Below are 17,905 nucleotides of genomic sequence, written 5' to 3'. Positions count from 1 at the left end.
TCTATGATTTTAACGTTTTACCCTTTATTCCTATATAAAGGGTGCTTAATCCGTCATTAGGAGATATCTTCCATATATCTTTTCATACACTTAAGCACACAATACTCTAGTTTTCATAATAGTTTACATTTCTTTTAAGCATTTCATTGTTTTAAACAATTTCCTTTTAGCATTTCAAGTTATCAATTCAAGCTTTCTATTCAAGTTATTTTGATTTCTCATTGATGTTCTTTATTATTCAAGTTCTATTTCCTTCTTACGGTAATTTCGTTACTAGCTTTATTTCATTAATTCACTCCTCATTTTCATTGTTACATTGTTTTCATTATCATTAGCATTTCCATTTTGTTATTAGATTGTTGCATTTTATTATCTAGTCATTCCCATCATAAGTTTAATCATAGCATTTTCATATTCACATTTCATCATAATCATCTTGTCATTTAAATGTTATCATCATTCCTTAGTTATTGTATAAAGTATTGTTTCTAATATTTATGTTGTCATCATTTAGCATATTACTAATTCTTAATTATTCATTTAGTTATAATTCTTTTATCATCATGTTTATCATATCATATCTTATTAGTTTAGTTTTCCATACAAGTGAGTAGTTAAGTTTGTCTAGGGAATAGGGAAGCCATGCATAAATAGTATTTGCAATTGTGGAATTAGGATGCTATACTAATCGTTTAATAGTTTCTATCACATGCTTGTATTATATGTTAGTCTTTGATAATTGAACACTATCTTTGATTAAATTTGTTAATTCACTTTTATAAGTCGAGAGGCACGAAATTGCACTAGACTAAGCATGTTTTAGTAAACGGATCTAGTCATAGCAAGAGCTCACTAGAACCCTTTCTATGGTTGACAATAAGGCCGAGAGGTGGTTGTCATTAGACCTAAACAGTTAACGTTTTTATCAATTCCTAATATAACATGAGCATTTACATATTTGTGTGTGACCCGACTCCCCTAGACTCTTTTATCATTATTAATTTACATCATTTTAATACAATTTTTACCAACCAAACCAAACAAACAATCGTAATCGACCTAGATAGAATTCTACTCATAGCAATTCACTACGCAACTCCCGTCTCCTTTTGTTCGACCCCTAATTTACTACATTTATTTGTTAGCCAAGTCTAGGGTATTTTTGTTAGGTGTGTGATAGCCTATCAGATGCATCCTACATTAAGCACACAAACAAATCAAAGGGTGCATCTACAAAAGAATAGCCACTTTCTTCATCTAAGTGGCGGAAATCAACTAAAAGGGAAACCATTCAAGAGTACACACTCCATTATAGATACTAGTTCTACAAACTAGTATGTCCAAGAGGATAAAAACAAGTCACCTCCAAGTAGTGGCGAACTAGGCTACTTTTATCCACAATCACTAAATGCTTTCGTCAAGGGCGATCGGATGGGTTGGAAGATGATCCCTATTGTGTTAGTGGCATATGACATGACAAGTCTCTAATTGCTTCTAATTTAAAAGGTCATGGATCGTCCCAAGCTCAAAAAGGTGGCAAAACTAAAAGGTTTTTAGCAGTGAAATGCTCAAGTCAACATACAAAAGTGGACTAGACTACCATTCCAAATTTGACCTCATTGAACTTTCACAACTTTCACATTTTGAAACTTTGAGACGGGGTTTGTCCCTCGTTTGTTAGTGTCCTTTGCTTTCGTCAATCGCTTATTAGGCAACCGGTTAACCTCTAGAGAATAGCCTTTCCAGGTGATAGTCACTCTGACTTTGGGTGGCTAAATTCACAAGCATGTAGGGGCCCAATTTAATGAATCCCTCTCCAAAGCACATCGAAGTGGTAAGCCTCCATCAAAATGACTAACTTTCGCAAATCTCAACATTTCAAAACACTTGAGGTTTACTTGGATATTAAAAACAATGCCACAACACAAAATCTTTGAAATGAGCACTTCAAACTTATTCATGAAAAGTAATTTTGGATTGTCAAACCACCAAGTCAATCAAGGTCACCTAGACAAGTTGATCATGTCCATATCACATCACAGGGTTGGTTAGGGGACTCACATACAAACCCTTAACTAGGCCTTAGCTCATGGATCAAAAGATACTAGTATGATACTACCTAGGGTGTCTTGATTCTATTCTAGTAGAAAAAGTCTTAAGGAGAAAAAATATCTACAAGGGCCTATCTATATACACCTGTCAAGCTTCCAATTAGGCATTTCAAAACTTTTACTTAAATGCAACTACATACCATGATGCAACTAACATATATATACAAGTCTAATGCATATGCAACTATCCAACTAAATGCCATATAATCTAATGCATACTTCTAACATGACACAGTCACAAACCGTAATATCAAAATTTCACGACATTGTTATTAACTTATAGGGTATGACAAAAGAGATATGAGGGATCATACAATGAGGTTCTTCATGAATCCTTTAAGGATGTCTCAAATGTGATGAAGTACCTATGTGAAAAGAGTGACAAACACACAAGTATATATAATTCTACATTACTTAAAGTATAGAACACATTTTTGGGTTTTGGAATTTTCAAATTTTTAGGGATTTTGTTGGTTTTTCAAATTAAAGAACATGTTTTTGGATTTTTTCAAATTATTCAAATTTTTATGATTTTTAAAATTATTTTCCCATCCCCATACTAGCATGTACATTGTCCTCATTGGAAAAAGCGATAGGAAAATTGGTGCAAGTGCAATGCATGAAGCTATTCTAAGTGCAAATACATGAACCAAGAGTAAATGCAATACTATATATATATTACAAATTATGTAAACAAAACTAAACTAAGTGATGCATGCTTTTAATTGTTAGAAGAGCTAATATTAATTAACTCGGGTTCCTTGTGACTAAACTTCCCGAAACAGATTAAGGCTAAGAAGAGGAAGTTTGGCAACAAAGCCATGCATGTATGCAATTCTCATTTTGGATTTTCATTGAGGAAGCAAATATTTGTCTTCACCTTGATGTTGCTAAAGTTCAAAAGTCCTTTAATGGTGCTAGGACAACAATCAAGCAAATTCCAAAATAACACTAAAAATGCAATATGAAATACAAGTTATGTTACATGGGAGAAAAGAAATAAAAGGAACATACAAATACCATGGCATGGATTCTAAGTGAGTCTACATCCACCAAGTATTTGTTATCATTTTCCTGCAATTGTATTCAACATCCATCCCATCATCATCGTATTTCTCATCTTCATTTTCATCACTTGAGGCAGCCATATCATCACTCTCACCATCCTCTTTATCACTCTCTTCATCATCATCATCACTCACAGTGATAGCTTCATCATTGACCTTATCACTCCCTCCATCACTGAAAGGATTCATTAACCCTCAAATGAAAATCTTTTAATTAATATCTAAAATACTCATTAAAATAGATGTTGATCTTATGCATGCATAACGTAATAAAATAGAAAAGTAAGAACAAGGTTCCTTACAATGACGAAAACGGTTTAAAGGGCACAAGTAAGAACACCTTTCTTAACTTATTCTTGAGCTCAAAGTAAATGGATGATCCCTTTAGTCCCATTAGTGTGAGAACCTCCTATCAATTGCACCAAGACTTCCCTTAAAACTACTAATTAATTGACTAGATTATATTAGTAGTTAACCTTAAATATAATCTAATATTATTTTGTATTACTACTTCTAGTAATTTATAAATTAGATTTTAGATCAATTATTTCTCAAACTTTATTTTTAGAGAAAATGTGTAGAGAAAGAAGTAAGTAAAAATGTAAGAATGAATGAATGAATAAGAACAATTCTTATTATTGTTCTTCTCAAAAATACTAGGGCGTAGTTTAGGTTTAGAAGGTAATCATTGTGTTTACCACTAATAAAACAATTTAACCGTTCCACCTAACCCACCCCATAAAATCGGTGCCCCTTGGTTAAAATGGAGTCCCTTTTATTTTTGTCAATTTGTTATTTTGTCATATAATTTGTGACATCTGACATGTAACATGTTATTAATAATATTAATGCATATTTAACAATTAAATATCACTACATATATTAATTTAATTATATACAACATTTGACTAGTAATTCACAATTACAAGTAAATAAAATGGTTCATGTTAATATAATCTACTACATATTGCAATTATAATTAACCGTTCATTCTTAATTTAATTGTTTCATAAAACAAAATTTTTTGTAATATAACATCTTAATTACTAAAACGAATCTCATTTAATCGAATTAAAATAAGATTCATATTCTTACTCACATACGTGAATTGTTCAAATTTTTAAGGAATTAATTAATCTGTATCAATATACAATTAATTAATTTATCTATTACGGGAATCGTCCTTAAGGTGTGAGCTTAAGGGATCAACTGATCACCATCGTCAAACGACAGTAATGTCAAACTCTAGTCAGCCAATCATTACTGATTAATGTTGATCAGTTGACGTATAAATATGAATCATCCCTTCATGTATTCTTATCATGAGTTTTAATAATCTGATCGCATTATCGTCAAGGACACATACTCCAACAATCTCCCACTTGTCCGAGACAAGTGTGCGTTACCAATTCTCTTGTCCTATTACTATCTCCCACTCAATGCAAGGTATTTTGCAGGTCGTCCTTACAAGTGGTCATATCAAGAGTGGTTTCCTCGATCTGGAGAGTAACTGTCTGACCGGAATTATCTACCGTAGATACCTTCCGAGCGTGGCCACGCATTTTCAGTTCACTACTCCTCGAGTGGCCCTGAGATTTTAAATAACCCTAACAAGGGGATGGAAAATTCCTATCGCACTATTCCCCTTGTTTAGCCACAGCTCATCATGACCCAAAAGATGCCCATTTGACCTCATTTACGAAAGTCGTAGAGCATAATTTAAAGTCACTCAGAAATTGTGCCACCTTGGGTGAACAGTCTCTAGTCAAAGAATTGACCCAAAAAAAAACTATAGTAGCTCTTGCCACGACCAGGCTATATGAATTACCAGAACTCTATAAGCGGTCACTGCCCGACAAAGTGTCTCTAACAGTCTGTCTACGTGATCGACTAGTCATCTCTTATGACCCTATGGCACTTGAACTTGCCATCAATCGACTCACACTCTAGTCATTTAGAGACGTCACCTCATATGAGTGACTAGGGGCAATTACTATGTTATTCCGGTTCACTTTAATAGGGTTCAATGTTGTCTCAACAACCTATTTGGATATAACAAAGTAATAGATGAGTTTAAGAAACTCAAACGATAAAATGCGATTATCACATATGAATAGTCAATACCATATTACTACTTCATATCTTATAATCTAAAGTGTATATTTTACACTTATCAAGGTGCAATAAAAGCTTGGTTAGTGGATATACCATGTATCCATTTAGTCCAACTTTATGAATTGCTATTTCCTTCTATTCAATGTAATTTCTAATGTCATGAACTTTTATAAGTACATGTCTAAGCTTCTCCTTAGACTTGGGCTCTTTAGCTTGAAATATGCTCCCACTGTCGTCATATAACTTGTGATAAAATACTTGGTGGAAGGGTCTACCTATAGTCCCTTTATGAACCACCTTATCACAATGTACTTAGACTCCATTTGTAGAATTTGCAATGGTTGATTCTAAAACATTTTTTTAGTCACTTACTCCTGCGTCAATAAAATTATCCTAGGATTTAAATAAATCCTTATAGGTTTGGAATTTAGAGTTTGTGAACTCTTCAACACACAACTTAGTATGTTACCTAAACACAAGAATTGATCCTCATTCCTTCTCAGGAATTTTTAATGGATGTTCTTGAAGGCTTTCAAATGACTTTTATTTGAAATAACTTGTCATTGACTCATTATGCTCCAAGCATATGATTCATCATGGCATGTGCATATATCAGCATACATGATCGTTCTAATGGCGGAAACATTAGCAATTGATTTCATGTGATCAAAAACTCATGTGGTTCAGTGAATGACTATGACTCTCTCATAGCAATTCTACTTTCATCTAAATGAAAAACCTCCTCAACCTATGTTGATATTAAACAGATAAATAATCTTATCAATCATAAGATACTTATCTAAGTGCCAATCTAAATTTTCCTATATCATGATAGATTTGGAATTTTAGAAAGCATTATGTCTTCTTTCATCGAAAATTGAAAACAAAAACACTCCTTCATCGATGGTAGTGTTAGCATGTCATCCTCAATGACGTTAACACAAAAGACAATTTATCCCACTGATCTCCATGTCTAAATATGACAATATTGACTCCCACTTAAATCCATGTACATTCATGACTTCTCGACAACTCGAGTGAAACCATTTTGGCATCACATAATTGCAATGATCATTACAATTTTAAGTGTTAATTAAAACATTGTGCTTATCTCATACACACACTCTTTTCTAATGATTATTTAGAAATTGGTCTTAACTTTCTTATTCACACTATGAGGTATAGCAATGATGATATGGATCTTTTGCATAGTTACCTTTTAACTTAGCTTTGTAGACAACTTTAGTGTCTATCCATACAACTCTTATGCATAGATATCACATTGGTTCATTAGGCTCTTATGTAAAATTTAATTGAAATTTCTTGATACAACCACTTCATAATTTTTATTGAAGATCACTTTCTTTTGGTATCCTCACTAGCCTTGAGTTTGACCTATTGAAGATCACCTTCTTTTGGTCTCCTCACTAGCCTTGAGTTTGACCTAATAAGGTTTCTTTTGGTCTCCTCAGTAGCCTTGAGTTTGACCTATTGAAGATCACTTACTTTTGGTCTCCTCACTAGTCTCGAGTTTGTTGCTAATTTTTAAAAATAGACCTATTTTTCTTGAAATATAGCTATATAAGCAACAAACAATTTGATACTTATCCTTTTGAATGAAGAAAATATCGCACATTATGACCTTAAAAGATGACCCTCTTGTAGTGACATTGTAATCTAGTAGTAAGATAAACTAGCCTTTATAAGATAAAGGATTGGATTCACATCTATGTCTTATACAATTTTAGGGTCTTAAGTCCTCTCATAGCTCGTATGGAGTCTTATAAGTGGTTAAAAGTCTTTACTATAAGTGGCATTCTCAATTGGTTTATTAAATTCCCTACCTTGAGTTCAAATAACTCTATTTGTCTTTACAATCGTTCTTCCTTATGTCAAATAAGATGTGATATTTAGTCATAAAAGCATAAGAGGGAATCAAATTCATGGCTTATGAACTCATTACAATGATCCAATCGATGTAATTTTTTTATGATCAATTTAAGTCAAATTAATTTATGTTGTTGATGTAAAAGGTGTGTAATGACAAGTTTTTAGAACAAAGAAAATTCCATAAACCGAATGACTTGGGTTGAAAGCCAAGTCATTAAAATTCATACAACCATTGTTTGCAAAATGGAAATAGAACAAATTTCCATGTCCAACCCGGAAATCAAAACGAGTTCTAAAACAACAAGTCAAAATACAACAATACTAAGAGGACAATACAAAATAAAAGCCAAGTTTCCATAGGTCTTCTACAATAGGCGGCTACCCTAGCATCCCTTTGTTGATGATCTTCTTTAAGCTTGCTTCTCCTTGCCTTTGTCTTTGCTCACATGCCCTAAATTACATTTAAAGGGGGTGAGAATCACAACTTGTATCTAAATACCAAAGTCGGGATTTATATCAATAACACAATACATTAGAGAATTTATTATCTACTGGAGTCACACGTCCAGCTTTGACATCTCCTAGATACTTTGGACAATTACGTTTCCAATGGCCCGTACCACAACAATAGTGGCACTTATCTTCGGAAGATGCACCCTTGTGGGCTTGGATGAGCTATTCCCAATAGCTTTCCCTTTGCCCTTGTTGGGAGTGGGTTTCTTACCCTTTCTAGCGCTTTTCTTGAATTTCCCCTTGCTCTTATCATTAATATTGAGCACATCCTTGGTCGTATTCACATTGAGACCCATGTCTCTCTCGGCTCGTACAAGCAAGTTGTGCAATTCATGGAGAGAGGTATTCATGTTTTGCATGTTGTAGTTTACCTTAAACTGAACATATGCTTTGATGCGATTCAAGGAATGGAGAACTCGGTCAATGACGAGTTGTTCGTAAATTTTAACCTCTTGCAAATTGAGCGTCTCTACATGCTCAATCAATTTGAGGACATGGGGGCTAACCTTTTGACCCTCTTTAATGTTGAGCTTAAAGAATGCGGAGGCCTCCTCATATTGGATTATCCTAGGAGCTTGTGAAAACATGGTCACAAGTTTGGTGTAGATCTCATAGGCGGTGCCTATCTTAATAGCACTCCTTTGGAGATCGGCTTCCATAGAGAAGATCAAGACATTCTTTCGCGGCCGATTCATTTAGGTAAGCCTCATAGGCCTCCCTAACCGCGGAGATGGACCTAGTAGTAGGTATAGCGGGAGCGGCTTCGGTAAGGTAACGAAGCTTGTCGTCACCTTCAGCGGCTAAGCGAAGTTGCGCGTCCCAATCGGCAAACTTAGTCCCATTCTTATCAAGTTTACATCGATCCATAAAGGATCGGAGCCAAGAAGCATTGGTGAGAGGTGGAGCGGTTCCACTTGTAGAAGCGGATGAAATCGGAGTTGCCATTGCAAATTAATCAAATTGACTACAAAAAGGAATTGAAGGAAACAATTAACATTTATCATTTTACTTGTAAACATATTTAACAAGGTTTTAAAATTATGCATTTATATAATGAACTTGCACCTAAATTATATAAATGATTCCGAGATCCATCTTTACACAAACATGGGCACGGAAAACCGATACATCCCATGCTTGCATAAATTTGGTGAATTAACTTTTTAATTGATTCTACTATAGATTTCTCGGTCGATGTATTTCATAAATTCCATCTCTAGCCCCGGAACATAAGACTAGTCTTTATATCCCGTTGAGTCCAACCAAATTTTGCATGTAATAACGTTTTATTACCCTACTTACCCAATTATTAATGAAAGTACCCCGGGGAATCCAATCTACCCCAAATGTCAAAGGGATTCATGATTACTAGTATTTGGTGAGGCTAATCTCAATTTTAAATATGTGTGAGGTCTTGTCGATTTATTATCTATCATCTTTAAGTGAACTAAGTCAATGAATACTCGATAATTATAATTGACAATAGTCGATAGGACGATAAAATATGCACGTGAAGTTATGACGATTTGGCAATGCATGCAAACATATAAAGCAAGCAAATAAAGAAATAAATTTCCTAGTATGGCCATTCCTAAAATAGAAAATCTTATATTCTATTACAAATTCAGAAACCAACTCCTTTGGTCCCTTGATTCTTCACGTGACACGCCTCCCAAGGATAAACATACACCATCTTGATCGGAACTCCTTCCCGAATGCCACCGTCTTTAGGAAACTCCGGAATTACAAATAATTAAATAATAAAATGTATATAGCACTTCCTATTATACATTTGTAAAATAAAATCTAATAAAATAAAATAAAAGTGATACGAGATCACAATATATTACAACCGAATCAATATTCTCTTACATTACGGGTAATATCGATTAAAACTAAGCCATACTAAGATAAAAGTACACAATTCAAAATTATATAAAAGAAATCTGACATTCATCAATAAAAAATGCAGTATTATAATATGTATCTAACATGCCAAAATGTGTCAAATCGCCCTATATAAACTTATATCGTAAATATAATCCGGTTTTATGTATATTTGCGATCTTTAACTTATTAAAATTACACAAAATATTACTAAAATCTAATTTTAGTCCAAGTTAATTATCCTAACACCTTAGGACTCAAAAATTAGTCATTAATTAATTTTTGACAATAATTCAACTTGATTAAACATTTATGCTCATTTTTTACCTTAAAATCATAACCTTTTATGAAATAAATCCAAATTTAATTACAATAGTTTTAAAATTTTAATTTTAAATTTTTGAACATTCTAGAATAATTCCATGACACTCATAATGTCAAAAATCAAGGTTAAAATTTTCGAATTTATTTCAAGAAAAATATAGTTGCAATTAATCGGTTTTATCAAATAAAATATCTAAAGCATATGAAAATTAATCTAATCAATGTTCCAACTTTATATCTGATATATGGGATAATAATGCAACCTAAAATAATTTTCTCATGCCATGTATTTCATTTTAGCTATTTTTGCAAAAATAGTCACTATTTATGTCATGTTTACACTAAAACTTCATAAATCATGCAAAATGAATCAAGTTCATCTAAAATTTTATACACAGTGAGTAAAATATGCATGTGACAACATATTAAAATTTCATGGCCTGTTTCGAAATTTAACTAATTTTAATCATTTTACCTCCATTTATCTCATTTTTATCTCATAAAAATTATAAATCATGCAAAATAAATCAAATTTATACGAAATTTTATATATAATAAGTAAAATATGCATGTGAGGTCATTAAAAAAAATTTAAGGTCAGAAACTTAGTCTAACTATTTTTAGCATTTTAAACACCATTTTATACATTAAAATGTAATAAATTACTAAAATCATTAAAATAAGCCATAAATCACCATAAATCATCAAAATGACCTAAATTCATTTTAGGACTAGAATACTAAACATGCAAAATATTTTCGTGGCTTAATCATATAAATCACAAATTTCTAGTTTTAATTTAGTCGGAAAACCTAAGCCGATTATGCATGCAACAACCTAAGCTCTGATACCACTTGAAAGGATTTATTAACCCTCATATTAAAATCTTTTAATTAATATCTAAAATACTCCTTAAAATAGATGTTGATCTAATGCATGCATAACATAATAAAATAGAAAAGTAAGAACAAGGTTCCTTACAATGATGAAAACGGTTTAAAGAGCATAAGTAAGAACACTTTTCTTAACTTGTTCTTGACCTCAAAGTAAATGGATGGTCCCCTTAGTCCCAATAATGTGAAAACCTCATATCAATTGCACCAAGACATCCCTTAAAACTACTAATTAATTGACTAGATTATATTAGTAGCTAACCTTAAATATAATCTAATATTATTTTGGATTACTACTTCTAGTAATTTATAAATTAGATTTTAGAACAATTATTTCTCAAACTTTATTTTTAGAGAAAATGTGTAGAGAAAGAAGTAAGTAAAAATGTAAGAATGAATAAGAACAATTCTTATTATTGTTGGGGGAGTGGAAAACCAGTGGAGGGAGAGGGACAAGGGAGCCAATGCATGCAAAAATACTTTTTCAATTGTTCTTCTCAAAAATACTAGGGTGTAGTTTAGGTTTAGAAAATAATCATTGTGTTTAGCACTAATAAAACAATTTAACCATTCCACCTAAACCACCCTATAAAACCGGTGACCCTTGGTTAAAATGGAGTCCATTTTATTTTTGTCAATTTGCTATTTTATCATATAATTTGTGACATGTGACATGTAACATGTTATTAATAATATTAATGCATATTTAACAATTAAATATCATTACATATATTAATTTAATTATATACAACATTTGACTAGTAATTCACAATTACAAGTAAATAAAATGGTACATGTTAATATAATATACAACATATTGTAATTATAATTAACCGTTCATTCTTAGTTCAATTGTTTCATAAAACAAAATTTTTAGTAATATAACATCTTAATTACTAAAACGAAAACGAATCTCATTTAATCGAATTACAATAAGATTCATATTCTTACTCACATACGTGAATTGTTCAAATTTTTAAGGAATTAATTAATCTGTATCAATATACAATTAATTAATTTATCTATTAAGGGAATCGTCCTTTGGGTGTGACCTTAAGGGATCAACTGATGACCATCGTCAAACGACAGTAATGTCAAACTCTAGTCAGCCAATCATTACTGATTAATGCTGATCAGTTGACGTATAAATATGAATCATCCCTTCATGTATTCTTATCATGATTTTAATAATGTGATCGCATTATTGTTGAGGATACATACTCCAACAATAACTCCCATTTCCATCTCCACACACCACCTCTTTATCTATTGAAGTGTACAAGTCTGGGAAGAAAACTTTTCTATCCACCCACTCCGGCAATGACCCGTTAGGGTCAAGCAACCCTTTCCTAGCCAAATTGTATGAAGGCGGGTATTGGCCATAATAACTATTGGCCCGATCTTTCTACATCTCTTTATGGATATTTTTCATTAAACCAGAGACATAGTCTTTCCCTTTCATGACATTGGTATCATCGTAGACATAAGGCTTGTATGGAAAAAGATAAGGAGGAATTACCAAGGTTGAGGGAGGTACTTGAGAACTTGAAGGCGAAGGCGACTCATCTCCTTGAGTTGTTGTGTTTGTTTTATATATTGAGAGAAGATAGTTTTCCCTTCACTTTGCAAGGCGAGAGAATACATTATCCGTTAATGGGAGATAAGGGGAATCCTTCATCAACCATTCTACGGTCTTGTTATCGTCATTCTTCTTTACCCAATTGAAACGGTAAGCTAGCATATACATGTCCATGCATGTTTCCCCTTTGATAGGCTTGTAAGTGCCATCAAGGTTGAAGTTGGGGTCAAAGTGTTTTGCTAGCTTAGTTCTAAAACCACCATTGATAATGAAAGTCATCTTTTCCTTGCCCGATGATAAGTCCATCCAACGGTCTATCAAAAATTGAAAAATGTTGTCATCAGATTTGGAAGACCCTTGGACATTGAGAACAGACTCAAAGAAAGGCATATTAAGCTCCGATAGAGTAAAAGCATCTTTTCTTTCTATCAAAGTATTAGCCACGAAACGATGCCAAATCCTAATAGCTGGGAGATGAACAAATAAGGCTGAGCCTTGAAAGTAGTAAACTCTTTCCCCAAAATGGCTTTCCATAAAGGCTTGGCATCAAACTTGTGTGGTTTCTTTGATGATCGAAAAGGCATTTTTACTCCAAGTACTTTAGCAAAAGCACGAATTTCAATTTTACAGGATTTGTTGGCAAGACGAAATTCCAAGTATTTTTGATCCTCTTGTCTAGTTATCTTCAATAAACAAATGAATTCAAGGGTCAATACTTTATATTTCATTTCATGCATGTCGAAAAATGTGCCTAGACTCATAGACTCGAAGAAGGATCGTGTATCTTTCAAGATACCAAGTTTGTATAATGTATCATAGCATAGGAACTTGGTAGCTAAAATATTCTTACTTAGTAGAGAAGCAAAGGATTTCTTATGATCTACGTCAATAAAGATTTAACTCCGAAAATCCTTCAAGTGGCTCGATTGTTTGAATGTCGGGAACCATAACCGTTTGATGTTGCCTCTCCACAATATTTGATACCTTAATTGCCTTAGATGCCAATGTTCTTTGCTTTTTTGTTAGATTAGCCTCACTTGGTGCCTTGGTGTTTCCTTTGTCCTAGCCATCCCAAAGAAAATGCCTTGAATTTCTTAAAACTTTGACAAGATAGTATTAATTAGCCTTGAATATTGTAGATACTCGTATTCGTCACTATACTGGCATTTATAAGACTCCTGAAAAATACCCGATGATGATAGGACGTTAGTGTATGAGCGGGGGTAAAATCCAACTGACGAGATCAATGGAGTTAGATTGATGATATAGATCGAATAAAAGTGTCTTTATTTTGGTTAATTTTTATAAGGTCTTTAAATGTTTTATTTATTTGAAATTAATTTAAAAGTTTATTTGAAAAATAACTTCTTAACAAATTGATTTTAAACAAAATGCATTTTTGACCAAATGATTTTTAATGAAATAATTTCAAATTTTCGAGTTTTTATTTTGATTATTTATCATTCGTTTATTCGTTTTAAAAAGAGTTTTCAAAGCGATAAAAAGACAATTTTTAATCCGATTAAACCCGATTATCTTGAACTCACCTAGCCTCCCATAGTCCATGGTTCGAACACCCTTACTAGTAGCCCAAACCAGCCATTTTCGAGTTCCAACCAGTCCACACGAAATAGCCCAACACCGTTCAATTTCTCATCACCAAACCTGCTCCTTTTCCGCCCAAAACTCGTATCTACCAACTACACAAACCAAGACCCGACTACCTCCTTTCCATACCTATATTACCGTGCCTTAAACCTCAAGAAACCCACTCTCCAAACCCTAGCAAACTCACGAAACCAGCAGCAATACGACCCGAGCCTAACTGCTAATTATTTCGTAAATATACCCCATTACCTACACCCTTCACAGAAGACATGAACACCTCCCATTATCACATGAAAACCTAGCTTAGAACTGTGATACCTGAGGTTTATGAGCTGTTGGGTACTCTATCGAGTAGGGCTTACTCTGTCGAGTAAGTGTGTGTTGGCGTTCCACACAGTGTTCTGTCTGTTTCTGTTGGGTACTTGACCGAGTAGGGGCCACTCGATCGAGTAACTCACGTACTCGATCGAGTGCGAGGGTTTTTACGGGTTTTTGGCCGGGTTTTGATAGCAACGCGAGATTGGTATATAAGGGATATTTACTAGTTTCTTTTTAATTTTACATCATATTAAGTTTCATAAAAGAGAAAACAAAGTTACATAGCTCTTCTCTCTCACATTGCTACGAAATCCAAGGGCTTGAGTCGTCGGAATCGATAGTTCTTTACACCGTTGAGACCGTCGTATTGTGGGTAAGATCCTAGTACAGTTTTTGTATTATTTCGTTGATTTTGATTTAAACCCTAATTGGGTAATTTGGGGGTTTTGGGAGTATTTTGGTAATAGATGGTGATTGTATGATTGTATGATTGATATGAGGTGATTTCGTAGAGGAACGTTTCTGATCTGCTATTGTGATGATTGCGGTGATTGCATTTCCAGGTAGGGTTTCCTTCTCAGTTATTGTTTACATGTATATTAGATGGTTGATTGGTTGTTGATGGTTGGTTGATGTCATTTTATCTATATCGTATTAAATTGTTAATTGTTGATGTTGTAGTTGGTTATTGTTGTTTGTCTGTGATTCACGAGGTGTGCCCTCGCCTGAGTGTAGTCACTTGTGGGAGTGGCTTCATGCCCTTGATTCGCCCCTTGTGGAACCCGCAACAAGAGGGGATGTGCACATTAAGGAACATGGGTTTTCGCTCGGTAAAGATGAACGAGGCTTATGTGGGAACGGCTGCGGTCTCCCACTGGCGGTGTGGATTACTGGTTGCGGCTGTAATCTGGCAGGGCTACACCTTCAGGCTAGTCAGGTGATTGGTAATGTGATGGTGTTGGAGAATTGTGTAAGTGTGTTGTTGTTGTATTATCTTATATTGTGTAATACTACGGTTTTATGAGTCTCTGGGTGCTCTATCGAGTGGGCCTTACTCTGTCGAGTAAGGGTGTTTTGCGATTTAAAATAGTTTCTGACCTGTAGGGTACTCGATCGAGTACGTCAGTTACTCGATCGAGTAGCCCGGTTTACGGGTAATGTTTTGTCGGGTTTTGTTAATAATGCGAATTAATATATTAACACTTCCGTCACTTTCATAATACGCTTTTACAAACCTAATTACTTTGAAAAAGAGATTTCAACCTACGTACTTCGCATTCATCGCATTATTGACAAATCCCGGAGCTTGGAAGGTCGGAATTTATCTTTCTTTACATCGTTCTGATCCTTACGTCGAGGGTAAGATCTACGTACCGAATTTGTTAAATTTAGTTAAGTTTTGTTAAACCCTAATTTTGGGATTTGGGGATTTGTGTTAGTTTTGTGTGGTTAGTGATATATGTGGTGGTAGGAGGAGGATTCGTAGAGGAGGCCTTTTGATAACAGCTGTTGAGATCGTCTGACTGTGTTGCTTTCCAGGTAGGGTTTCCCTACTCAGTATTAGTCCTATAATGTGTTGGTGGTGATTTGTGATTGTTGATTGTTATCATACGAGTATTGTGACGGTTGTTGGTTTTGATTGCTGATTAGTAGTTGTGATTGTTTGTATCTGTCTGTGTTCTTCGTGGTGCGTCCCTGGCTGAGTGGAGTCACTTGCGGGAGTGGCTTCACGCCCATTATTCGCCTTCTGTGGAACCCGCCACAGAAGGGATGTGCACATTAATGGATTTGGGTTTATCGCTCGAAGGAGATGAGCAGGGCTTAGGTGGGAACGGCCTGCGGTCCCCCACTGGTGGCGAGGAGTAACCTGTTGCAATGGGTACTCTGGCAGGGCTACACACTTTAATGTGTAGTCAGTGTTGTGGAGTTGGTGATGGAGTTCGGAGTATATCTGTGACGATTGAGCTGTGTTGTTTGTTGTGTTGTTGAGTTATATACATTGGGTGATTAGTACTGACCCCGTTTATTGTTTTAAAAACTGTGGTGATCCATTCGGGGATGGTGAGCAGTTGTTAAGCAGGTATAAGTCGAGATACATGGGCTAGCTGGGATGTGTCACCTTCAGATGATAGAGTCTTCCGCTGTAGCTTTAGTAATTTGTCAGACATTTTCATTTAGTTGGTTAGATAATTGTTTTGAGAACATGTAACCTGTATTTTTGGGCATTTGGTTTTGGATTGTATTCTTTCACTAAACTTATACTATTTAAATGTTGTTTCGTTATTGTCTTATGATTATCATTGCCTCGGGGAACCGAGATGGTAACAGCTTTATACCTGAGTGGTCCTGGTAAGGCACTTGGAGTATGGGGGTGTTACAAAATGGTATCAGAGCGACGATCCTGAAACCTGTAACTAATGAATCTAATGAATATAGGGAGTCAATTAAAATGAACCCGGGGTAAAGGTTGTAGGAGTTAATGCAAAGGCTTGTGAGACATCCTAAAGTCGCGAACTCGCCCTACAATTTTGAACCGGTCACATGGGAAGGGTATGTGTCAAGGTCGTATGTGGTGTTTGTCAGCTTATATGTGAAAGTAATGATATGTGCTGTGAGTTGTAGGATGTTGGGAGTGGAGAATTGGAATGGTGATTGAAAATTTGGTGGGGTGTGTTTTTATGTTGGTTTGTATAAAGAAGCATGATGGTTGTTTATTATGTGGCATTTAATAACATGAAGTAGATTCTTTTGTTGATTGTATGAGAAATTGTGTAGAATTGCGTGCTTAGTAATATTATAATGTTGAGGTTATGAGGTTGTATAGTATGTTGGGTTATGAGAGATAACATGCAGGTAGTATGTACGAGTCAGCATAACTCGATCGAGTAGGGGGCACTCGATCGAGTAGGTGAGGTACTCGATCGAGTGGGTAATTTGACGTTTTTATGACCAGAATCGTGTTTTTATGCTACTCGGTCGAGTATTTCAGAGATCAGAAGGTCTGTTTGGGGTCTGGAGTCGGGGCACTCGATCGAGTAGCCGCTACTCGATCGAGTAGGTTTAGACACTCGATCGAGTGGGTTCTGGGCAGGATGTTTTCGTGTTTTGGGTTATGGTATGTATGTTTATATCTACCTTTTCTTATATAGTTTCAAGATGCCGCCAAAGAAAACCGCTTTGTATGCGAGAGCTGAGAGCATGAACATCGACGATATAGTTAAGATGTTGGAGCATCAAGATGCTCTTACGGAGGCCCTAAAGAGAGTGGGGAAGGATAAGGGGGTTGATCACTCTAAGATCAGTCTTTATATAGCGAGGTTCAACCCGAAAGAGTACAAGGGGACTGGGGAGCCAATTCTTCTTGATAATTGGCATCATGAGATGGAGAACATTCTGGACCTGATACATTGTCCTGATGAGATGAAAGTAGAATAAGTTGCGTTCTACTTGAGGGAGGCAGCTGGTGAGTGGTGGGATAAGGTGAAAGTGAGTGCTAGAGAGATGTATACGAAGCAGGGCCTACCTACTATACCTTGGGAAGAGTTTCGGAGGGCTATGAGGAGAGAGTTTGTACCTGAGCATGTGAGGAGTAAGCTGAGG

This window comes from Silene latifolia, chromosome 9, assembly GCF_048544455.1.
Source record: "Silene latifolia isolate original U9 population chromosome 9, ASM4854445v1, whole genome shotgun sequence".
NCBI lineage: Eukaryota > Viridiplantae > Streptophyta > Magnoliopsida > Caryophyllales > Caryophyllaceae > Silene > Silene latifolia.
This window is presented reverse-complemented; position numbering follows the sequence as displayed.